Source organism: Prionailurus viverrinus, chromosome C2, assembly GCF_022837055.1.
Source record: "Prionailurus viverrinus isolate Anna chromosome C2, UM_Priviv_1.0, whole genome shotgun sequence".
Classification (NCBI taxonomy): domain Eukaryota; kingdom Metazoa; phylum Chordata; class Mammalia; order Carnivora; family Felidae; genus Prionailurus; species Prionailurus viverrinus.
This window is the reverse complement of record NC_062569.1, coordinates 17,992,155-18,018,761: the sequence shown is the minus strand read 5'-3', so window position 1 is coordinate 18,018,761 and position 26,607 is coordinate 17,992,155. Positions and strand designations below refer to the sequence as shown.

The window sequence follows — 26,607 nt, the reverse complement described above, 5'->3', positions numbered from 1 at the left end:
AAGGCAGTACTCTGAAGGGTCAGGCAATGCAGCCTGCAAAAAATTTTTGTAGGATGGGCTATTAGAGTAGAAGTCTTGACCCCACCACCATCACACTGACTCACTTAAGGTGAAAAGACTCTTTGGAAGGGGGAGCTGAAGCTGGGCAATTAAGTGCCTAGAATTGCCAGTCAAAAGCAAAAGCTCCAAAAATTCTTTTCAAATTACAGCATAATCTGCACCTAAGGGTTTCCATGGATAAGACTATGTCCCTTTTTGTTTGTTTATTTATTTATTTTGAGAGAGAGGTGGGGGTGGGAGGGGGGAGAGGCAGAGAGAGAATCCCAAGCAGGCTCAGCACCGTCAGCATGGAGCCCAACGCAGGGCTTGAACTCACAAACTAGGAGATCATGACCTGAGCTGAAATCAAGAGTCAGATGCTTAACCAAATGAGCCTCCCAGGCACCCCACGACTATGTCCCTTCTTAAAAAAGTAAATACCAGCATAAAATGCTAAATAAAGCTGCAGAACAAGCAGCAGAGCCCAGACTCATCAACTATTCCTGTCCACGTTTCCCAGCTGAATCTTTCTCTAATTTCAAGCAGTTGTAAAATCCCAGTAATACCCAGTTCTACAGTTACATTCTTAGAGAAAAGAAACCGATTTTAGAGAAAACAAGATGAAAAATATGCTCATCGGATACAATATTTGAAAAAAGATGGTCTAGATAGCACTTTCCACATTAAATATGAGGAAGACGAAAACAAATGATACGGCGAATATGAAAAAGAGAAAAACATGAAGGAAAGAAAGGAGAAGAGGAAAGAGAAGAGAGTAAGGGAGAGAAAGGTATCAAAGACTAACGAAAAATATATTCTAGACAAAAGGCCTTAAGAAACAAGAAAAAAATATACAACAAATACTGTGCATCCGAGAAGATATTAAAAAGGATGAGCTGAAAGAATGAGGCAAAGACAAGATGAAAAGATAGCAGTAAACAGAAAAGGGAGACAAAGGAGCTCAAAACACAAAAAGGTGAATAAATTTTGTTAAATGCCTTTTTGGTATCTATGGCCTCTATGATAATGATTATATATTTTTATATAATTTCATCCTATTGCTAGAGAAAGGACTTGATATCTTTAGTAAACAAGAATAAATAAAAAAACAAGAACAAACAAAAAAATCATTAGACATATGATGAATATTGTGAATAAGATGCTCACATTAAAAATAAGAACTAATGGCCAATAACACAGATGCACTCAAACTTATTTTAATGGAAGGCAAATTATAGAATTTACTACAGACCGGCAAAAATTAAAAACTTTGTTAAAATTGTTAATGGAATGGGGACCCAAGCAATCTCACAGATTATTGGTAATGGCATGAAATTCTGTAATCTTTTTTTAGGGCAATCTGAAAATATTTATCAAATATTAAATATACCACCTTGTTTGTTAAACAAGCAACTAACACGGGTAGGAATTTATTGGGTCACATTTGCCCAAACTTGAAACTGAAATGTACACTATGTTATTTCAAATTGCACTATTGCCTTAAATAACCACTCCCCCTTAAAATAAAAACAAAAACAGAAGCAAACTCTGTATGTCCATCAATGAGGTACTGGTGGAAAGAATTATGACACATTTGTACCATGAAATATAGTGAGCTGGTTAAAAAGACATTATTGAAAAGAGAAGGAAGAAATCTCCAAAACAATTTATTCAGAGAAAAAAAATGCAAGGTCAGAGCAATGAATAGGATAATTCCATATATACAAAGAAACAAAGAAAAACAAAGAAACAGAATATCTGTTTCTTTCTTCCTTGCCATGTACCTTCAATTGGTTACTAAATCACGTGGTCTTCTCCAAAAGACCATGAAATGTTTCCCTTTTTCTTCAACCATATACCAGTCCAAGTTGCCTTTATTCTTTGCCTTATATTTCTGTGACAGCCTCCTAACTGGATTCTGACTACACACTTCCCCTTTTTCTCAGTCTACCTGCCAGCCATCCTAGGCACCTTCAGTTCCTTGAACAAGCTATGGTCCTCTTTAAAAATGTTTTTTTGTCTGGAACATTTCCCTCTAAATCCAAGTCGGTGTTCTATTCTTCCTTCAGATTCCAGTGCAATTGTCACTTCCTCAGAGAAACTCACACACTCTTTATCGTTGCATTTACTTATAATCATACATTTACGTGTGTGTGTGAATGAGCATCAATTTCCCTCTGCTGAACTATAATCTCTAGGAAAGTTGGTGATGTATCTATTTTTGTTCATCATTAAATCCTCAAGAAGGTAAGTGACTCAGAAATGGGATAAATAAATATATAATCACTCTAATCCATCCATCCATCCATCCATCCATCCATCTATCGATCCATGCTATAGCTGCATTAAAAAACATCTGGAAGAAACTAATAACCATGGTTGTTATCTAGGGATTGAGACTAAGGGAAATGATGGGGTAAAAAGTAAAAGTGACTCCCCTTTTATTTTAAGTATCTGAATTTGTTTACATTTTTACTAGTGTACTGAATAAAAACAAATATGTCATAACATATTTTGTTGATGACATGAGATCAAGTGTATCCTCAAAATGTCTTCAGCAGCCTAGAAAGGTAATTAAATAGTTTCTTGTTATCCTGTCACTAGGGCTATAATTGTAACTCTAAGAAACCTGCGTATGAACACAATTCCCTTTTCTTGCCAACTCAATCCAGTTCTATTTCAAGCATAAACAGATCTCACACGCATTCTTACCTGTGTTTACATACTCATGCAAACACTCATTTTTTCCCCTCATTAAAGGTGTTAGAAAATTCTCCCAGGAAATTAAGTACCATTGTCATAGTCTTTTCACAGAAAGGAGCAATGTGTAGGAATTAAGATTCTCTTTAATTTTGATTAAAGAACAAATAAATCTCGTTAACCTAATTTGACCTTCCCTTCCCTTGACAGAATTAACAGCTCCTGCAACAATTCTAGAAGGCAAATTCTCAACACTTAGGGAAGAATTTTTGGAGTTAATAATCAAAGAGATCTTTCTTTGCTTTTATTTCTCTTGAACCTCTTGCTAGTCTCTCTCGGATGCCTTCTAGTCTGGAGGATTATCTCAGCAGCAGCAGCAGCAACCTGAGCCACACCAAGATGTAGCTGAAGAAATGTGCCTAAGATCCTTTAAGTTAGGTTTCCTGACATTGGTCAAGTTTGGACTTAGAATATCATCACAGAACAAGGCCCATAGAACAGAAAGAAAAAAAAAAAAAAAAGGTCACTTAGCATTGTTTTCAGGGTTCTCGAATTGTTAAATGAGAGGGATGTTCTTGAATTGTCATTTATCAAATTCTGCATTCTTGTGTGTTGGAAACTATCATAACCAGGAGAACTTCCAGAGTTGGAGATAAGGATTGTAAGATGAAGTATTATGAGGTATTATCAATTCTATACTATACTATACTATACTATATAATTTTATTCGATGGGTACAAAGAAGTCGCATTCAGATGATATCCACCAGCACACTTAGGCCTGGGGGAACAGGGAAAGGAGAGCAGAATTTAGCAGAGATCTGATTCTGTGAAAATGGGTGAAAATCTATGACCTCCTTTAGAGGGCAGAATTTCATAAAATCATTCACTCAGTATAATTTCCACTGTTGGTATTATTCACCCTTAGTATAATTAGAGTATGCCATTTCTGATTGCAAAAGCCCAAGGATTATTCACTTGAATACAAAGAGTTCTTCTTAAACAAGTGACCTCTGGAAAGAAGTCAAGGGTACTTCCCAATATTCTAGCACACTCCAATAACTATGGTTCAGAATGTATTGATGTGTAAGTATTACACTTAAAACCTATGCATCACAGACCATTAGAGGTTAGTCAGAATAGAGGTTACCTTTGCGGCATGAGATTGACAGTGAGGAGGAAGGAGAGAGGGAGCCTCCTGGGTGCTGGAAATGTTCTATAACTTGTTGTGGCTGGTGGCTTCACAGGTATATACATATGTAAAAATTCATTGAGCCATACATTTATTATTTGTGACTGATATGATTTATGATTGCATAAATGTAATACCTCGATTAAAATAAAATTTAAGTAAAGGTATAATTTTTTCTGTAAGGCTTCATTGGGGAAGAGAAATTTTTTACCAAGAAAAATGGCACAACCTGATTGTCATTTTTAAGTAGACCTTAAATTCCTATTAGACATAGGAATTTTATGCTATGTCAAGAATTCTGTTATAAGTGATGTCTTGCAGATGTCCTAAAGTTGGAGGTCTATTAATAACTGCCGGAGAATGAGAATCTAGTTTGAAATGCTGAATTTTTATTAATAATTAGGGAAAGACAACTGGCCACAAGCCTGCTATTTGGGAGAATAAACTATGTTGCAAATTTCTGCAACAGAAATTTCTTTCCACTCTTGGCTTTGACGTTCTCACTTGTGTCTAGGGGAGCACCCAAACTGCCAGATGATTCCCAGACAAAAATAAAATACACTATAATTTTTACACACACACACACACACACACACACACACACACACACACAGCATTTGTATGTACTGGAGGAGCAGAGATGGGCTGGTTGTATTATCACACTCTTCAAATCCTGGGGGATTGCTCCTTCCTGTTATATCTAACATAAAGTACCTTTAAATGTTGGGAATTTTGAACTATATATCATAAAAATGGATCCGGCAATTATGTTGTCATTAGAATAAAAGGAATAGTCTACACTTACTCTAAAGTCAGAATTCAATAGCATCATATGATGGTTTAATAGGAGATATGTGTACCGAGTAGCCAACAAACAATTGAGACATTGGGACAACCCGACCTCACCACCCTCCATGGGAAGTCAGGGCTGTGTTCCCACATGGAACTGGCCTACCGAGCTTCTAGGAAATTTCACAATAAATCATCATGTGTTAATCTCGCCTTTCTCCTGAAACATTTTACCCAATCTCAAATATTAACTCTTACCCTAAAATTACAACTTCACATATTTCTTTCGCCGCCTGTGGCTACAGGAGCACTCACTTCTTATTTAATCATATGATGTACACTATGACTTTTTAAAAATCATCTTCCTTCGCCCTCTCTTTAAATGTAGACTTTCAGACTTCTCAGCCTAGATGCCTTTTCTTTAACCTCAGCCCCACCCTATCTAAGCTCCGGGGTCCATCAGAACCTCTAAGGGGGGGGTTCCCAATTCTCTGCTAGACAGAGCCTCTCTCTTGAGGCCCGAACTTCCATTCTTACAACCCGAAAGTGAGCTCATGTTCTCTCTGCACCCAACTTTATGTTCATCCTGTGTTCCCGACATCATAAACTCAAAACCTGAGCCATTGCACTCACCAAACCCTTTGTTTCCCACCTCCTACCTTCCCATTTCTTCCCTCCATTCCTTCTACTGGCCCTGTCCTCGTCCTGCGTACAAAGTGCCTAGACAATATTCAGGGGCCTTCTCCTCTGTAGCACTGCCTCCAGTATGTCCGTGTATCTGTCCACCCCTTCACAGAGTTATTGTTTCTGAATGCAGATCTTACCACTTCCCCTCCCACAACCCTAACTCCTCGGTTTGGTATTTAAGGCCACTGAGCAACACAATTTCATCTAATTTCCTGAACTTAAACTTCAAACCATGCTCCCAGCCCTGTAGCTCACGTTTGGTCATACCTCATGTATTTCTCCCCTCCCTACCCCTCAACTTGAAGTATCATCAGACCTTTGAAAAACAGTTCCCTTCAGTTGGAATGCTCTGCTCTCCCATGTTTATTTCCAGGTCCATTTCAAGTGGGAGATAGTCTAGTTTTGTGACAAGACAGCAGACTTTGGCTTCAGATAACCCGAGTTCAAATTCCAGGGCCACCACTTTCTTCTCATCGAATCTCAGGTAAATTGTCTCACGTTTCTGAGAGTCTCAGTTTATTCACCTCTGTACAGAGAGGATGGTAATAGTGTCGATATTATAGGACTGCGGAAAGGACTAAATGAGTTAAGACATAAAAGGCACTTAACACAGTCTTCAGTACTTAACAATGATTCATATTAGCTATTGTTATCATCATCGTCATTAGCCTACTTCCAGAAGATCTTCCCATCTCATCATTTGGAGTTAATGCCTTCTTCCCCTTTGTCTTTCCATAGTGCACTGTCCATGGCTCTAATTATAGTTATCAAAATATGACAGATGTAAGAGTTATTAATGTCTGTGTGCCTTACTTCACAAGGAGGAATAAATTCCATAAACAGTTATTAAGCACTAAACTACATCTTACTTATCGGTAGCTTATACCTTGTGCTTTGCATTTTTCTTTCTAGTTATCCCATCATTCATTCCACCTTCCCATTCTACAATCATGTGTAAGCCTGCAACCTGGACAAGGTGTTAGGGTCCTCACTTCCTCACTCTACATTTTTGCTAATAATATTCACCAAATCTTGCAGAGACTATCTTCTTAACGCATTTTATAATCTGACACTCTCTGGCCCAACTGGCATTGCCTTGGTGAATTATTGTTCACCAAGATAATTATAATTGTTTCTAACTACAGGTTTTAATCCAAGTGGCTTTCCAAGACAACTTTTGTGACCTGCCCTGTGACAGCAACTATGCACCTGCATTGCCAACCAAATACCAAACTGCTTGCATGCAGAGAATATATTTTGTTCAAAGTGGGTAGCTCAGTGCCTGGCACACAGTAGGCTATCAGAAAGCATATGTTGTAAATATGAGTGAATCATTACATTTCATTACATCTCCATATACTTAGGTTGAATCTTTATGTTTACAAATGCCGGCAATATGTATTGTAGGCCACAACATTACAGCTCTGAGTTGAATCAAGGCACTAGGAATTCCTCAGGGGGGTTAGGAATTCTGTTCCAATAGCTTCTGTAGGAGGTACACAGGCCAGCAAGAAGTGGGGAAGAAAAAGAGGGAATGGGGGAAAATGATGTATATGAGATCATCTCTCTTCTCTAGGGCATGATGTCAGATCAATTCAAAGATGATTGAGAATTTGCCCCTCATTTTCAGGGACAACACAGCCCATGTAGAAAAATCTACCTACCCCTCTTATGGCTGCTGTGATGCAGCATCCAGATCCCCCTTCAGAGAAGAAGGGGTGATTCCCCAGCTACTTGGAGTGCTGCTGGTCCTGATGGATATTTCTTTAGTCAAGAAGAGGCCATCATTCAAAGTCACACCCCTTCCCAAAGCACCCCACATCCAACGACTGGTCCATGCTGGGTATAAAGACCCTGTCCCCTCAATCAACGTGGAACAACTCTGAGGGATCATCCAGTTTTAGCCTTTTTGAGATTGGCCAAGACCTCCATTGAGACTGCATGGCAGCTCAACTTTTTTTCTCTCCAGAGCTACTTCCTTCTCTTTCCCACTAAAGGTGTTGATCTCAAGAACACTCCCCAGTAAACCACCTCCTGGCTGAATTCTGTTTCAGAATCAGCTTCCTATGCAACCTAACCTGTGACAACCAATGACAACGAAAATGAGATGGAATTCTATAACAGCACATGCCATAACCCAGAGGGAAAAAAACTACCGGCCTATAGGCCACATTTGGTTCTTAGAATTCTTTTTGTATGTACCCTTTCAGGAGTTAGACCCGGTGAAGTACTTGTCAACGTTAAAAAAAAAAGTTTTGAAAAAGCTGAAAGCCTGGTGATAACGGGCCATCACTTGCATGGCACTGACAGCTCTAACTGAGGGATGGTGTTCCATTTAAATGGTGCTCACATCCTCCACTGTGCTACAGTCCTTACGGGCATCCTTCATTCATTTCTTTAACCTGTTTAGCCCCAAAGACATTTGAGTTTGATGGGTCATAACCAATTCTAATATTCCAGTTTCTAAGCTCAAGGTAGGCTACCTGCTTGGTCAGCCTACTTACCTCAATAATTTATATCTTTCATCTGGCTTTTCCTACAAAATATAAGCCTCTTTGCAGGCTGGGTCTGTGTAATTGTCATCTTGGTAGATTTCCCCCAGCAGATGCCCCAGGTTGGTGAACACAGCAGTTGTTCAAAGGATGCATGTTACACAAACAGAATTAAATAGAAGACCCCTTCACCACTTTGTGGTAAGGCAGTGTCTACTTTTCTAGAATATTCTAAAGGAGCCTCTGTGTCGCTTTGATGTATGAAGATATTTTCCTGACACACAGAAAGAAGTTGGGCTCTCCTCTTCAGAAAACATGACCATCAGTGTGTTTCCAAAGCTTAAGGAGGAAGACAGGTTATTGAAGTGGTTTAAAAACCAGGGGCATGGGGCGCCTGGGTGGCACAGTCGGTGAAGCGTCCGACTTCAGCCAGGTCACGATCTCTCGGTACGTGAGTTCGAGCCCCGCGTCAGGCTCTGGGCTGATGGCTCAGAGCCTGGAGCCTGTTTCCGATTCTGTGTCTCCCTCTCTCTCTGCCCCTCCCCCGTTCATGCTCTGTCTCTCTCTGTCCCAAAAATAAATAAACGTTGAAAAAAAAAATTTAAAAACCAGGGGCAGTAAATAGCCCATATCACAGGCCTCATTTGTTTATCTGAAGCCACCAACAGGAAACCCCCAGAGGATCTGGCTATGCAGAACCGGTCCTGGCTGTGCTGCCCAAGTGCAGGTAAACGGCTTAAGTAATTGTGATCTTTGGGCAGTCAGTCAAAACGCAGAGTCAACACTATAAAAGGGTAAGTGCTCCCACAGAGGAAAAATTATCAAGTGCTGTTCGACAGAATAATAGGTGACTGCTGACATTTCACCTTTTATCATTATAGCAATACTTCGAGAAAAAGTGTAGTTAAGGTTGTCAGAATTTCATTTTAACCCCCTCTTTGAGGCTGTTAAAAATTCACTCCTGCTGAAACTTGCCTTTCAGGTTCTCAGCCAGATTTGTGCTTTGTTTTCAATCCGTTGTCTCTAATGGAATGCAAAATGTAACGCAGGGCGAGAAAGCTTTCTTTTCCAAGGATCTTTCTGCAAACCGCTTCCTACCTCAATTCCCCTTTCCTTGTTCACTCACTCTCTGCCAAAAGGTTAGTTTTAACATCCAAAACAACCCCAAAGATACACTCAACTGAGAGAAGATTCAAGGCTTTTGGCAGTGTTTATAAAGATCGCTGAAGCAATAAGCAATACTCAACAAGTAAGAATCTGTTCAGCGGTGTTCACTAAAGGGAATCACAACCTTCGAACACTGTCAGTGTCCATCACAGATGTAGTTGAATCAACAGGGATTTTTACAGCACTCACTGAATGAAAGATAACTAATGACAGGTCAAAAACGTCTTCATAGGCATGACATAGGGTGACAATCTCGTAGGAAGGAAGGAACGGCAAACATGTCCCGAGACTACGTTTGTATAGCAAACCTGATTTTGTTTAGACTGTGTGCCCTTGGCACTCAAAACTTCCCATGACCCTCTCCCCAAGTCATCTCCCACTGAGGGCAAAATGCTAGGAGAAAGGGAAAGAACTGATGACTTATTGGTCAGTTACTATATGACACATAGAATGCTAGGCACTTTATTATATAAGGTAGTGTGACGATACCACGGGATATGACACACCCCTCATCCCTACCCTCCCACTGAAACAGACTTTAACTGTATCTACCTGTGCATACATGGCTTTAAAATGCTCCCAGGCTTGCTTTGCTTATCTTGAACTAGAGCGGCTGTCCAGCTAGACTTATTATGTTGATCAGCATATGAGATATCACCGTATATAATAGAGTATTTACTTTTGCAGACATCCACCAGTTCTTTGATAGACGTGTTAGGTCTTGTGTGTGCCATCCTGCCCATTACAGTAGTCCCAGAACCTGGGAAAGTGCTATAATAAGCCTTTTATTATTATAAGCATTTCTGCAATACTTTCCATTTGCAAACTGCTTAACAATCAACTCCCCTCTTTATGTCTCACAAGAAATCAGATAGCTCAACACTTGTTAGCTTTGTTTTATGGCTCTGAATCCTCAGGCCCAGAGTTCAAAGAAATCAAGGGTTACACAGCCAGCTCAGGCTTAAGACCAACACAGCTGCTCTGTCTTTATCCAGCCTCTCAGCCAGGCTGCCCAGCTGCTTCCCAATCCTTTGACCGAATACACACATATATATTTTTTTTATTTTTAAACTCTTGGAATTAAGAAAATTAGAGTAAGAATATTGGCCCCAATTCTCCATTTTTAGCCTGAAAATCTCACAGCCTGGGCTTTTGCCAAGTGTTGCTGGAATAATTTTGGCGGATCTGAAATAGCCCACAGACAAGTTCCCTCAGCTGGTAGAGAAGCAGAGATGAATGTCTTTGGGGGCCATTTTGCCCAGCCTGTGTCAGTGGCCGAGAGGAGGGAAGGGGCATTCAAAGCAGAGTTCTGGCATGCTGCTCAGCCAGGCAGAGGAAGCCATGAAGCAAGCACGTGGGGAGGTGAGTGGGCAGAGTTGGATGGCCTTGAGAAGCTTCTTGGGCGGGGGGCAATGGCACCGCTCAGGGACATGGGTCACAGCCATCAAAAGGTAAGGCTTAGGTGGCCCTGGCTCTCCAGTATAGAATTTGGGGCCATTCTTTCAGAAAATGGGTGGCAAAATTGGGTCAAAAGCATAAAGAATAAATACATCTTTGCTCTGGAAAAAGGTCTTGTGGAGAGATGTCCCTCTCTCTGGAGTCAGGCTATTTTTTCTACTGTTCTTGAATCATGCCGTCATCCCGTATTTGTGGCAATAAAAACGTTTATTATCCCACATCGTCATTTCATAATGTCTGTGATACTTACTATTACATTCTTGTTAAACTTTGTTTTTAAACTGTAATTTTGTGGCTCCTTGATATATGTGCAATAACTGCTCAAAATGTTTCACTTTTAAATTAAGTGCTGCTAATAATATTTCTGCGAGTGTCAAGAAAGACAATTGTCTCAGCTTAGAATACGTACTTATGAACTGGGTATCCCTTTCCATTCTAATTCCAAACCTAATTAGTTTCTAGTATTCAATTCACTCCTCTTTAAGCAGATTGGGTTAGCTGGTTATTCCCTCATTTTCAAAAACAAATACTTCCTCCTCTTGTACTCTCATTCCCCCCACCCCCAAAACACTCGCATCATCATCTCCCCATCATCATTACCAACATTAGCGGAGCACTTTCTATATGCCGGACGCTGTCCTGAGAATTTTACATGTGCTGATTTCTCTTCATAGCAGTAATAGGAATTATTATGATCCCTTTTTTACAGATGTGGATACTGGGGTGCAGAGAATTTGTACAAGATTTGGGACACATGCAATCTGGCTGCAAAGCCAGTCTTCTTACCGCCCTACTCTAAGGCCCCCCTCCTGGTAGCCTGCCGAATACGTTGCTATTTCCAAAGCACTTTTCTTTTGCTCCTTACAACCATGCACAAGATTTTGTTTAAACTGGAAGCCCCCTTTTTATTTCCTCCACATCTGGGGAAATTACATAATGCTTTACTATTGTTGAATTTATTGAAGGTTTAGCGAATTTTTTTCCCCAATGTAAATTCTAGATTTAATTGAGAATTAATTCTAGATTTCACCGAAAGTAACACTATGGGGCGCCTACGTGGCTCAGTCGATTAAGGCTCTGACTCTCGATTTCAGCGCAGGTTGTGATCTCAGAGTTTGTGAGATCGAGTCCTGTGCTGGGCTCTGTGCTGACAGTGTGGAACCTGCTTGGGATTCTCTCTCTCTCTCTGCCCCTCCCCCACTCACATTCTCTGTCTCTGTCAAAATAAATAAACATTAAAAAACAATAAAGTAAAACAAAAACAATAAAGTCACACTATGGACTTCTCCATCTAAAAAATGTTAAAAGTTATTATCAACTAGAAATCATCCTCAAATTATTCTCCATGGTTTCTTTTTCCCATTATAAAGTAAAGTCCTACATTTTTGCCAGGGGATGTGCTGAACTCCAGCAGAAATGGAGTATATTTAAATGTGTCTTAAGTTATAACTGACTGCATTTCAAAATCAAATACTTTAGGCTTTACATATTTATAGTTATATGAGTAACATTTGTACTTATATGTCCAGATTTATATATTCCAGGCCAAATTCCAGAAAAGGATTTTGAGGTTTGGAACGTATACTGCTTGGAATTTATATATACCTCTGTTCTCCTCTCTTGATGTGGAGAGTAGGTAGTTTATTCTACTTTTTAATATCTCTACTTATATTCACACAGTTTCTAAAAAGGACATATATGATAATGTGGCCTAGTAAAAATAAATGCTGAATTCCTCATTGAATTATTGTTTCTTTTCATGCCTACTCATTTATAGTTCTTAAATTTGTTGTTCTCAACGTTTGACATACCATCATTAAGGGGATTCTGAAAATTCTGTAGAAAGCAACTGAACTGAATTCCATAGGAATACAAATAACACAGATGCCACTATCTGGATGTATGCATTGCTCTTGGGGCAAAGTCCTCCCATGCCTGTTATTTACTGACGATGTTTAGGACATTACAGGGAGGTCCATGGGAGAACAGATCAGTGTTTTGCTTACCATACAGAGGCAATGGGAGTGCTTGAGAGGATTACACACCCCATGTCATTTGAAGAAGCAACCTAGGTTCCATGCCTCCTTATCACAACTTCCTCTGTCCAGGGCCTCACACACGTGTTATGGTAAACGTCCCCTCCTACTGACAGTCACACAAGTACCCCTGCTGAACAATGAACCTCCCCAGAAAGCATCTTAGGGAAGCTCAGGCTTAGTTTCAGCTTCGTGGCCCATAAATATCAGCATCAAACAAGCTCTAGGGACACCGGGGAAAGGCTAGTGTGCAGAACAAGGTCACAGCACATTCCAGTGCTTAACCTAACCAAAGGACATAGACCAAGAAAGCTTTTCCAAAACCAGGCAGCTGCATTTCGTCTTTGCATATTCAGACCAAAGCAAATAAATACCTGCTGTTTCAAACAGCTGGGTAGTTTGCTGGAATGCTAATGAATCACCAAAGTCATGGATGGTAGTGATGTTTTCCTCAGGTGGCAGGAAGGCCCCATGAGGAGGAGTCCTACACCTTGCCAGGCTTTCAGACTACTGAAGGAACAGAATGATATAGGACGGGAATCTGACATGTTGAACTTTAAATCCAACCTTCATTTTAGCTAATGGTCCTTTTAATTCTTTGGGTTCAAGGCCCCCTAAAATGAGTTTTAAAACTGGGAGTCCACCATATCTTTGGATTGAAAGGGAAATAGCATGAACAGATACTAACTCCCGACTTGAGGCAGGATTTTACATTTTTTTATCCCAGCTTATCCAATGATGGCCATCAATAGATATTTTTATAGTCCCATAACACAGAAGAGAAAGATGAGGCTCAAAAAAGTTAAATACTGCACTGAAAATTACCCAGAGTATATAGCAGAGTCAGGATTTGGATCCAGGTCTGTGAGATCCTATGCCCATTTTCCTTGCTTCCTTCTTGGGATAAAAATATATTTTCCTGGGGGATTTATGGGAAGAGACGGAAGTTTCAATATGATCCCCAAAAGCATACTTAACTTGCCTTCTTTAAGCTCAGCAGTGTAGAAAGACACTTGTCATTCATGTTCCCTTCCTGGACAAGTACACAGAGGCTATTTGTGGAAGATGAACCTGCCTGTACAAGAATCAGCACTTTGAGAGCTGAAGAGAGGGAAAAAACTTGACTTGTTCCTAACCTTGGACTCAGTCTGGTGGCGTGACAGATGGGGGTTTCCCTAATTGCTGGTCCTGCCTGCCACAGCAGCACAGAACTGTGGGTATGGGTGGCATTCCCCTTTTCTTTGGACTACATTTCACTCAAGGGCCTTCTGCTGTTTTCTTGAGTGCTTTCAAATAAGACAATAGCATAACCTTCTTGGAAGTAATTTGACTCCTAAGTTTCAAGGAGCTTCCTTCTTTCATTCAAATAGGTAAGAGCACAAAGCAATGAGACATCATCAATAGCACCAAGGCGTTCAGCCAGGCATCTCCTGACTTATAGGTCACACACTGCAGTTGAAGTGTGTGTATGTGTATTAGTGCACAAAAGTGAACACAACTCCTTTGGAAACCTTTAGTGATTGACATCACTCTTCATCTAATTTCTGAGTATCCCCCCCACCCCTGTCACCCATTAGGGAGACCTCAGCATACCGATCAGAGGCTTTGTAAATGTGTTCTTTGGTAGTTCCAAGTGTGTGTTTAGAATTTCAACCAGTGTAAGGGCACCTGGGTGGCTCAGCTGGTTAAGTGTCCAACTTTGGTTCAGGTCATGATCTCACAGTTTGTGAGTTCAAGCCCCATATTGGGCTCTGTGCTGACAGCTCAGATCCTGGGACCTGCTTCGGATTCAGTGTTCTTTCTGTCTCTGCCCCTCCCCCATTAGCACTCTATCTCTGTCTCTCTCTCAAAAATAAACATTAAAAAAAAAAAGAATTTAAACCAGTGTATGGGATCCCTGGGGGAGAGCAGAAAGAAGCTGGAACTCTCTGGCAATTCATTTTTGGTATAGATGCCTCATGTGGCATGCCCCATGAAGTTCATCACACAGCTGACTTTCAGCAAGATGTTCACTCACTATCAGTGAGGAGATTGTTTTAAAAATTCACTCTAGGGTATCCACATACAAAAGAATAAATTTAGACCTTTTCTTCACACCGTACAGAAAAATTAACTCAAAGCAGATTACAGACTTAAATGTAAGAACTAAAACTGTAAAACACTTAGAAGTAAATGTAGGAGAGAATTTTCATTACCTTGGGATATGCAAAGCCTTTTTTTGTTTTGTTTTCCATTTTTTGCAGTTCATTTTTTTAAGCATAATTTATTGTCAAGTTGGCTAACATACATGCAAAGCCCTTTTGGATAGAATTCCAAAAGCACTGGCAACAAAGGAACAATAAATTGGGCTTTATCAAAATTAAAAACCTTTCTGCTTCTGTGGCGACCATCAAGAGAGTGAAAAAGACAACCCACAGAATGGAAGAAAATATTTGTAAATTATATTTCTTATAAAGAACTCATATCTAGAATATATACAGAACTTTTACAATTCAATAATGCCAAAACAAGTAACTCAACTAGAAAATGGCTAAGGATCTAAACAGACATTTCTCCCAAGATAATATACAAATGGGCAATAAGCACATGAAAAGATGCTCAGCTTCTTCAGCTATGAGGGAAATGCAAACCAAAACCACAAAGGGATACGATTTCATAATCACTAGAATGGCTATCATCAAAAAGACAGATAAGAAGTGTTGACAAGGATGTGGAGTAAGTGGAATGCTTACACCTGATGATGCAAAAGGAAAATGGTGCAGCTACTTTGGAAAAGTCTGACAGTTCCTTAAAAGTTAGACAGAAAATTACCAAATAACTCAACAATTCTACTACTAGATATGTACCCAAGAGAAACGAAAACGTATGTGCACAGAAACACTCGTGCAAAATGTTTGTGGCAGCATTGTTCATAACGGCCCAAATTCAGAACAACCCAAATATCTACCAACTGGTGAATGGATAAGCAAAAGAGGTTATTATCCATGCCATGGAACATTATTTGGCAATGCAAATGAATGAAGTCCTGATACATGTATGTATGAATAGAATATGTATGAACCCCAAAAATATGATGCAAGAGATTGAAGTCACTCACAAAAGGCCATAGATTATATGATCCATTTTCATGAAATGTCTAGTTTAGGCAGGTGTATAGAGACAGAAAGCAGATTAGTGGTGGCCTAGGGCTGGGGTAGGAGTGGGGGAGAAATCCATGCTAATGGATTTCTTTTTGAGGTGATAGAAATGTTGTAAAATTGACTGTGGTGATGGGGGCACAGCTCTGTGTATGTACTAAAAACCACTGAATTGGACACATTATAGTGTGATGCTAATGAACTTTTTGGGTCACTCTCCAGAAGAGACCAACTTTTATAAGAAGACACTGAGTGGGTGCCCTCATCTCCTGGAAGTCACCGAGGATGGACATTATACTCTACTCAATGGATGCTCAAATTTCTGATTTTCTTTTTCTTCGTAGGTAAACTGTATGTTTTGTTTTCTATGGCTCTTATTTTGGAATCTTTGTAAAGCAGGGTTCAGAAAAGGTGTTCTGAAATAAGATGCATGGAACTAAACCATTTACCTCATTACTTGAGGAGTTTCACTTTGGTTCTTTTCATCAAAAATCCCACAGTTTCAAAACTGCTAATTTATTGCTAGAATAGTTCATTGCATTGGATAGAAGGAACTTATAAATAGAAGCTGGGACTGCTGTTTTGCTTGTTATCAGTACTGTTGAATGACCAATTGCATTCCCTTTAAAAATGTATCAATTGGGGGCGCCTGGGTGGCTCAGTCGGTTGAGCGTCCGACTTCGGCTCAGGTCATGATCTCATGGTCTGTGGGTTCGAGCCCAGCGTCGGGCTCTGTGCTGACAGCTCAGAGCCTGGAGCCGGCTTCCGATCCTGTGTCTCCTCTCTCTCTGCCCCTCCCCCACTCTCACTTTGTCTCACTCTGTCTCTCAAAAATAAATAAATGTAAAAAAAAATATTTTAAAAAAATGTATCAATTGGTTCTTTACTATTCTTAAGCAGAAGTATGAATCAAAACACTAATTTATATCATTTAAAAAATAAAAATGACACATTCCCCAATCTAGAAGTCAGGAGACAGAGCAGCAATTAGAGAATTCAACATAGGTCATGATGAGCTCCGGGTGATGCATGAAAATGTTGAATCACTATATTGTGCACCTGAAACTAATATTACAGCATATGTGAACTCCTTGCAATTTAAATAAAAACTTGAAAAAAAGAAAAAAGAAATCAACATACAGTCACTTACATTCAGTTTTATGAAGGAAAAAGCTGGATATTTTTAAACATTTAGACACTGTTAATATAATTAAAAGCTGTCATCAAGTTTTAAGTAAGTAGAATTTATTGAGGGCAAAAAGACAGCATTTGGGGGAGATTATGCACACTGGATTTGTAAAAGAAAAGAACAGTGTTTGAGGATTGGTTTGGCATTTTTGATGCTTTGAAAAAGGAGACTTGAGAAGGACCCATCAAAGCAATTTATTATCTTGGATATGATATGTAAATTGGTCATTTCATCGCTTAGAGATTTGTTCTACGTATCTGAAAGTAGACTCATAATGTAAAAGCACAGCCAGCCATCAGTGGGTACACAGAAACACTTTCCTCTGTCTCTTTTGCTCTTTCATACTTTGGCATGCAATAATGAATAAACCAAGAAAGCATATATTCCTTGCAACCCCAGGGTAATTTTTTATCAGTGTTAGCCGGCACAATGAAGTTGGCCCCCACATGAATGTGCATTTTAATTTTAGCGCATTTGACAAGTCTCCTTTCATATGGAATTGACCTCGCAGCATTGGGGGTGGCGATTCTATCTGTAAAGGTGAAGAGGAGCTCGTTTGGTCAAAACAAAGCAAGTTGCTGGTGGAGAAGTCATCTCTCTGCCTGTTATGCTATTGTAATTGTCTGTCATGCTATTGTAATTGTAGCTTCTCCAGAAACATAACAACTGACAACAAAATGATGATTCAAAGCCACAAGTATCATCCTCTGTATTGTACTACAACTGATTATGGAGCAGTGGCAAAAAGGATGCTGGGTGGAGAGACTGGAAATACCTAGTGATGAATACCAGTAATTAACCCTTATCTGTTAAAAAAATGGGATTGAACACTACAAAGATTCCAAAATATGAGTCACAGAAGCCTGCATGCACAGTTTACCTGTGAAGTGAGAGGAAATCAGAGCTTCCAAGAGCCACCTGTAAGAGCATAATGTCCCCCCTCAGGACAAGGTAGGGCAAAAGGGAAATGTAGACATCAAAAACTCAGGTCATTGAAAATAACCAAAAAATTTCACAGATACATTTTTGTCAACATTTTGCTCCCCTCGGTCTACCCAAAAGGTACAACGGTGGCAAAAGTGACCAATTTGAAGTTATGACTCCTGTTTTCAGCTGATCGACACAATGATAAGGAATGTATTGTCAAAAGGCAGGAACCTGTTACACAATTTGGTCCTGAATAAAATGAAAATGCAGGGCTCTTGTTCAAAAATTGTGAAGAATTTCAAGATGGTAACAGCAAGACCGTAACTAAACCAAGCACAGGTTGCTGTTCATGCAGCCAGCCCGGCCAAAGGCTAGAAACAGAGAGATCTATACGCATGCCTGTTGTCTTCTGGCTAATTTAGCTTCTTTTGGCAGAATGCACATATGTACAGACTCTACAGCTTAGGAATGACCTTGTGTCACTTTCTCATTTATAGAAACCAACACCCAGAGAAGCAAAATGACTTGTCTAAGGTCATGAGTTGCACAACAGAGCCAGCACCAAATCCCAGGTGTCCTGACTCGCACACATTCTTTCCCCTACACCAGGTTGCCAGTCTCCAGTTTAAATGTAAATAATTAGGAAACACTAACTACAAAAAGGGGGCACAGAGGGAAGGACATTACCTCATCAGAACTTCCTTTTCAACTCTTCTGTGCAAATAATAAAATGCGGTCTGAAACTCCGTTTCAAATTCCTTTTCTGAGTCAACTCTTCCACGTCCTAGGAAAAAGACATCATATGACAGCTTCAGACACTGAAGCAAATTACCTTTGCCGAGAGCTCACTTGAGCCCTTGGAGTTAACGATCACAGACCAAGGTGGTTATTAGTGGATGGTTATGAGGCAACACGTTAGTAAACTAATCAGTGTTCCTGTACAAATATTTAAAATAATTCTGAGATAATTTGAACTTTAACACTGAGCTAGCCAAACCCATTTGTAATCTGAACCCAAGGTTCTAATAAGTTATTGCCTTTTGGATGTCCTTCAACATGAGGGACATTTTTAGAAAGATTAGCACTTGAGTGGAAACAAAGACTGACATTTTCAACGTAAACATGAGACCTGGAGTTTGTTTAATACAAAACATGATGCATGTGTCTTCCTCACTCAGGTGCATGTGTAAATTTAGTACATCAAAATATCTGTTGCAAGGACACTGTCGTTAAAAGATACTGTACAAATCAAATATAAAGGGAGCTTTAAAAGCTTATGAAAAACATTCAACCATGTGATGAAAGAGTTCAAGGTAGGCTGGCAACCGCATGATGCAATAAAAAAAACACTGTCCAGAGAGGCAAGAGACACCTGCCACCTCCCCCCACCCCGCCACCCTCCCCGACAAGGCACAGGTATTAGGGCCAGATAGATCTCTGGTTCAAATCCCAGCTTCTGTGAGCCTTGGCTAATTCATCTGCAAAATGGGGTTGATACTAAAGCCAAACAGCTAGATCAGATGCTTTCTGGGTGCCTCAGTGATCTCTGCAATCTATGATTCACACACCTTTAATTATATCTTATTGAATTGCCCCTCAGAATTTTTACCGGGGGGATTAAAATTAGTTTTGCATGCCCAACGTTTTCCATAACTTTACGGACTGTAGGTAGCAACAGGGAAAAACAAAATATTCTCTGGCTTGGATAAATTTTGGCATAATTATAGGTCTGGTGTGTGGAAAATGAGGGCCGGATGAAAATGGTGCAGAGACATGAGTAACCCAAAGAGTCTGAGGCTACAGCACTTACATCTCATTAACCGCCAATTACTGTATTTATAATTTAACACAAAAAGGAAAAACACAAATGGGGTTTAAAAAAAATCCCTTTTATCTAGACTTCAGTTTATACTTGGCCGCTAAAGGCAGATTTAATGCAATAAGTTGAGAAAGGGAGTAGTTAGATTGAGAAACGAAAACACTTTTTGATAACATGTGAGGCTATAAAAATGGCTTGGCTGAATCTATTAACCAAAGATAAATAATACCCTGCAGGAGGAAAAGAAACAGCTTTTTCTGGATCGTAAGGTCTGGCATGTTTTTAAAGACCTTGCTTTCACTAAAAATGTAACACATCCAATTTAAAGAGACATTTAAAAAAATTTTTTGTTTTTAATGTTATTTATTTTTGAGAGCAAGACAGAGCGTGAGTGGGGGAGGAGCAGAGAGAGAGGGAGACCCAGAATCTGAAGCAGGCTCCGGGCTCTGAGCTGACAGCACAGTGCCCGACTCAGGGGCTCGAAGTCACGAACCGTGAGATCGTGACCTGAGCCGAAGTCGGACGCTTAACCGACTGAGCCACCCAGGCGCCCCAGAGAGTCATTTTTTTGAATTCGTGATTTCATAACACTTTTGCATCCGAGATCTTGTCTCTGTTCGGATGAGACCATGTTCAAGACTTTCATCAAAACATGGGAATAAAAATGGCCCTCAGTTATTTGTGTGATTTCATTATTAATCTTCCCATGATTCCTATTTCTATTATTACTGTTGCTATTCTCATTACCACTGCCCCTACTAATGCTGTTACTACTACTGCTCCACATCTGCATTTCTAAATGGCCATCTGACGGGAATTCTAATGAATAACAATTGATTGTTCAGCCCTGGAGTCTCTGGCTGGCTCTCTCGGTGAGTCTATTTCTGGTCTGTATCTCAGCGTAGTCCATGGGCCAGAAGCTTTATCACCTGCGAGCTTATTACAAATGCAATCTATGGCATCTGAAGCTCTGGAGTGGGGGCCAGGAGTAAGTGTCTTAGCAAGCTCCCCCAAAGATTCTGATGCTCAGATTTGCAGAGGAAGTGACCCAAATGCCAGAGAACAGAGGAAGGAGGGATGGGAAAGAAGTGAGGAGGAACACCTGGAGCCACCACCTGCAGACTTGACCTTGTCTGCTTCAGGGCAGGCTGCCTATGCCAAGGAGAAGAAAGCAAAGTCTGAGGCAGGTCTGCAGGAAAGAGAGCTCCTTCCTGCCCCAGGATGCGGTTGCAGAGGCTCCTGCCTTCAGCTTCCCGCCTCCGAGAGGAGAGGCACCACCAGAACTTCCCCCAGCCATTGCTTGTCTCTTTTGCCTGCCAAATATTAAAAATGACAAGACTCCTTATTTTTCATCAATGTAGGCAAGTCAGATGGAATTAGCACCGGTTTCTGAATTAGTATTTCTTAAGGTGTGAGGTTTATGCGTTTCAGGGATGCAGTGATCCTCAGACCCACCGAATCAAAATCTCTGGGGGTTGCAGGAGGCTTTAAAAAACCACCCCTATGCTGTGTCAGATTTGATCTACTGTTCTACTTTTTTGGCCTCACTTGAAACTTAGTTTGGGATGAGGTTTCAAAATACATGCTCTAATCCATCTGTCTGTCCTCCCTCCCCTCTTTCTTTCCTTCTGTAATAAAATATTCTCAATAACACAAGCTAATTAAAAAAAATACACACAAAGAAGAAAAGAAAAAATTACCTGTACTTCCATCACCCATTTTGATGAATAGTTATATAAAATAACATATATTGATTAAATAAAATTAGGATATAAAAGGATTACATAATATCCATGAAGAGATAACCACAGTATATTTTTAACTTGTCACCTATTATTAAATATCTAGAAGATTCTAGATTTTCTACTTTATAAATACTCATAAACAACTCTTGTCAACAAAAAATCTTTGTACCCATTCCTGGACAAATGACCTTCGTGGTCAATTTTTAGAATTGGAATTTCTGGTTCAGAAATTGTCTTCCCTTAGAGTATTCTACACACATTGCCAAGCTGCCCCCTAGAAAGAGAGTACCAGTTAAGAATCATACCAGGTTGTAAATTGATAAGGCCATGTTAAAAACAATTTGGCAATCTAGATACGGAGAACTCAGTATATGCCTACTTCTAGACCTGAAAAGTCCACATCATGGAACACAACCTAGAGTGACTCTTTCACAATAGTAAAAGTTGGAAATCTCTAAATACCTATCAATAGAGGAATAAAGAGAGAAATACAATACAGCAGTTAACAGATATGAACTGGATCTATATGTATCAACCTACATCCATCTCAAAAACATAAAGGCATAATGTTACACGTAAAAAATCTTGGTCAAAGGATACATATAGAATGGAATTATTTATGTGAAGTTTTAAACTTATTTGTCTTCTCCACCATGTTGCTACTTGCACTGAAGGTGCAAAACCAGTGGTGGATGAAACTGGCAACCTGGCCTGGATCAAGGCAGCGGGGTCAAATGCATGAGTAGCCACTGTGCCTTCCATAGCGTGCACGCTCCAGGCTTACCAAAACCAAACAAGCCGGCTTCACTCAAGAGTGTCCTTAATGAGGAATAAAAGTGAATTAATCAAATCTCAACACTTGGGCACTTTTTAAATAAAATACAGAGCGACAAAATAGTGTGAATGTAGCACTTCTGTGGCATATGAAAGTATGATCACTGAGTTGTGAACTGAACTACGTGCTTTCTTCATAGAATATCATTTTTTCTTGAAAGAAGAAGAGGCAAATTATGGTTATTATGGGTGTTCGGCCAACTTTTTTCTCAACAGTGATGAAGAGTCTGCTACTTCAAAGAAAATGACTGACAGTATTTTTTGTTAATGATAAAATTTCATGCTTTCAAATGAAAATTAGAATTTTGGAAAACTTATAACCACCACTGAGGGCTTGACAGATCCCTAAAATCTAAAGACTTCTCCGAGATCAGAGGAGACGTAGTAAATAAAATCTTGAACATTGTACAACAAAACGTAGCTACAACTGCAAGATGTGCCTTACTCATCGAACAACTATTTTCTAAATGGTCAGTGCATGATGTTACAAGACCACGGATGGGGAAAAGACCCACTCAAAGTGCAAGATAAATGAATAGATTTTAATGTAACGAAGTACAAAAAGTTCAGTGATATGGGTTTAGATTCCACATTTCAACTGCCTATTTAGAAACTGCCACTTGTTGAATTTTGGTATACTATCAAAGCAGAATTTTTGGTTATCAGAAAAGGCTATTAAAATACCGGTCCCTTTCCCAACTACATAACTGCTTGAAGGTTGATTTTCTTCATATCCTTCACAAAGAAAGCGAGGCACAACAGAATGAAATCAGAAGCAGATACAAGAATCCAGTTGATTTCTTCCAGGCAAGACATTAAAGAGATGTGCAAAAATGTAAAACAATACCACTCTTGTCAGTGATTGTTTTCTTTGGAAAATGTAGTTGTCATAAAAACATTATTTACGTTGACATGTAAAGAATTTATTATTGCTCTTTTAAATGAATTATAAAAAGTTTAAGTGTTTCTGTTTTAATTTCTAATGTGGTAACTATTATAAATATTAACAGACAAAAGTCCTTTGGGGTTCTCAATAATTTTTAAGAATGAGTCCAACCAATTTGAAAACTGTCACTGGAGGGAGAGAATATATAAATCTCTTACATTATTTTCGACACTTTTATCTATGTATTTAACTAAGGACATAAGAGTAAAAAAGCCTACCAGCAGCATACGAGGATAATGCAAGAGCCTATATTCTTACCAAACCTATGAATTATCATTAAAGAAACAAACATACCTTGTGACTTTGAGACTAAGAAACTGTTATGTCTTGATTTTAATTTGTCCCTTTTTTATCACGTGAGTTTGAACAATTTCATATATTTTACTGTTGATTTTAATTTTTTGTGTGTGTTGTCCTATTTCTGTTCATTTATTTACTTGTTCACTCGACACATATTTGCTGAACATTTTATATCCACCATGCTTACTTCTAGGTATACCTGGAATATAGCTGTGAACAAAAAGGTCTATTGCAGGGGTTGATAATACTGTGGCCTGTGGGCCCACTTTGGCCCATTTCCTGTTTTTGTAAGTAAAGTTTTATTGGAATACAGTCGTATTTATTTCTTTACGCATGGTCTATGGCTTCTTTCCGGCTACAAGAGCAGAGCTGAGTAGTTGTAACAGAGATTCTGGTGTCTGCAAAGCCAAAAGTATTTACTATTTGTCCTTTACAGAAAAGGTTTGCTGGCCTTTGGTCTTGTGAATTCTTCTTCTTCTTCTTTTTTTCTTTTTCTCAATGTTTATTTTTGAGAGAGAGAGAGCTTGTGAGTATGCAAGTGGGGGACTAGCAGAGAGAGAGGGGGACAGAGGATCCGAAGCCGGCTCTGTGGTGAGGGTGCAGGGCTCAAACCCACCAAACAAACCCTGAGATCGTGACCAGAGCTGAAGTTGGATGCTTAACCAGTTGAGCCACCCAGGTGCCCCTGGTCTTCTGAAGTCTATAGAAATACTGTCTCTTTCCTTCATATTTGTCAAGACTGCCTTACATATTAAAAAAAGAAAAAGAAGACACTTGTCCTGCAGATGTTTACCCATCATGTTTATAGTCTTTTAATTTTGTTTGTGATTTTTTTTTCACTGTATAAAGTATTACATTTTATGTTGAAATTTGATCAGATCTTTTCTTTTTTTTTTTTCAAGGTTTTTTTTTTTTTTAATTTTTATTTTTGGGACAGAGAGAGACAGAGCATGAACGGGGGAGGGGCAGAGAGAGAGGGAGACACAGAATCGGAAACAGGCTCCAGGCTCCGAGCCATCAGCCCAGAGCCCGACGCGGGGCTCGAACTCACGGACCGCGAGATCGTGACCTGGCTGAAGTCGGACGCTTAACCGACTGCGCCACCCAGGCGCCCCAGATCTTTTCTTTTAATATAATTGTTCTTAACCTTTTGGGAGCATTGATTTTTAAATAAGTTATTGGCTACTTTTGCTTTTCAATATACTTTGGATGAATTTTTAAATTATTTTGTCATCTTACTGAAAGAATCCCTGGGTGATTCTGATTTCAGATTCAGTCAATCGTTAGATTACATTGGGGAGAATTTAATGTCTAAAATATTGATTCCTTTTGTTGAGGAGTATAGAATATCTCCTTGTTAAATCTCATCTTTTTCCAAATTTTTTAATATATTTTTTCCAAGGAAGTCTTATATATTTATTTTTATTCCTAGTTATTTTTCTTATTTTATTTTTTTACATTTTTTATTTATTTTTGAGAGACAGAGAGAGACAGAGGGCAAGTGGGGGAGGGTCAGAGAGAGAATGAGACACAGAATCTGAAGCAGTCTCTAGGCTCTGAGCTGTCAGCACAGAGCCTGATGTGGGGCTCGAATTCATGAACCATGAGATCATGACCTGAGCCAAAGTCAGATGCTTAACCGACTGAGCCACTCAGGCGCCCCTATTCCTAGTTATTTTTAATTTTAAGTTTGCTATTGTGATATGTGGGTTTTTTGTTTATTTTTTAATTATGGTATTAAGTACTTTATTTTGTGTATTTATAAGTACTGTAGTGAAAAATATTGTAATACTAGACTCTTGACTATTCTAATAGCTTTTATTTTCAGTTGATTCTCTTAAATTTTCAATATAGACAAATGGTGATTTTTTTTACTTGCCCTTTCTAATTACCTTATCTAATTTTTTCCTTGTCACTATATTTGCTAGATTTTTATAAACATAATCAAAAAATTTGTTGGGGCGCCTAAGGGCTCAGTCAGTTGAGCGTCTGACTTTGGCTCAGGTCATGATCTTGTGGTCTGTGAGTTCAAGCCCCTCATTGGGCTCTGTGCTGACAGCTCGGAGCCTGGAGCCTGCTTTGGATTCTGTGTCTCCCTCTCTCCTGCGCCTCCCCGCTCATGCCCTCTCTCTCTCTCTGTCAAAAATAAATAAACATTAAAAAAATTTTTCTTGTTTCTCATTTTAACGAAAATACATATAGAATTTTATAAGTGAAAAACTTAATCTTTGTTTCAAATAAATCTTTATCATTTTAAGAAAATAGACTTCTATGTCTCTTTCATTAAGAATTTTCATTACCGGGGCACCTGGGTGGCTTAGTCAGTTTGGCGTTTGACTTTGGCTCAGGTCATGATCTTGCAGTTCATGAGTTCAAGCCCCGAATCAGGCTCTGTGCTGACAGCTCAGAGCGTAGAGCCTGCTTCAGATTGTGTCTCGGTCTCTCTCTGCCCCTTGTCCACTACACTCTGTCTCTCTCTCCCTCAAAAATAAATAAATATTAAAAAAAAAAGAATTTTCATTATCAATGTATAGTAAACCAAGTACATTCTGAAGATCTATGACAGGATACAATTTTTCTCATTTAACCTATTAATAAGATGAATTATAACAAAATCAGATTTCTTTAATAGTAAAACTTCTTGTGTCTTTAAGAACCAACTATTTTGATTATGTTTTGTTATTGTTTTTATGTTTTGCTAGATTGCATTTGCTCATAAATTACTTAAGATTTTTCAATCTATAAGGTTGATTTATAAGATTTTGGTGTCATCTTTGCTAGGATTGCCCTGTACTATAGAAGAAAAAGGAATTGGAATAGTCACATCTTTTTTCTATCCCCATAATAGTTTACAGCCGTTAAAATTTAAGTCGCAAAGGGTACCCTAAGATCATGCTAATGAGATATGGTACAACTTTCCTCCACTAAATAATCTAGAAAGTTATCATATAATCAGGCAGTTAAAAACAGCAACAACAACAGAGTCAGATTTAGATTTTAATTTCTTGTCAAATGGGGGCAATCGTGAAGGGCCCCTCGCTCCTCCAAATAACTACTTGTAGATAAGGGATGAGGTTCTCCTGTAAGCACTGAATTAACACTTCTAGGTCCATGGGAATAGCCACTGGATTGAGACCAATGACAGAGATTA

The 26,607-nt window shown here is 39.2% G+C and overlaps 1 protein-coding gene across 6 annotated transcripts in view; it reads right to left on the bottom strand.

Annotated features, from left to right (window-relative positions):
• The window catches only part of THRB (thyroid hormone receptor beta), a 388,679-nt gene that overhangs the window by 271,528 nt on the left and 90,544 nt on the right, over positions 1-26,607 (bottom strand). For 5 of the 6 annotated variants that reach the window (XM_047874360.1, XM_047874362.1, XM_047874359.1 and 2 more), the window contains exon 2: positions 18,500-18,596. The exons of the other annotated variant lie outside the window; for it this stretch is intronic. The gene's annotated coding sequence lies outside the window, so the exon portion shown is untranslated. The remainder of the gene's footprint in view (positions 1-18,499; positions 18,597-26,607) is intronic. 6 annotated transcript variants of the gene reach the window in all.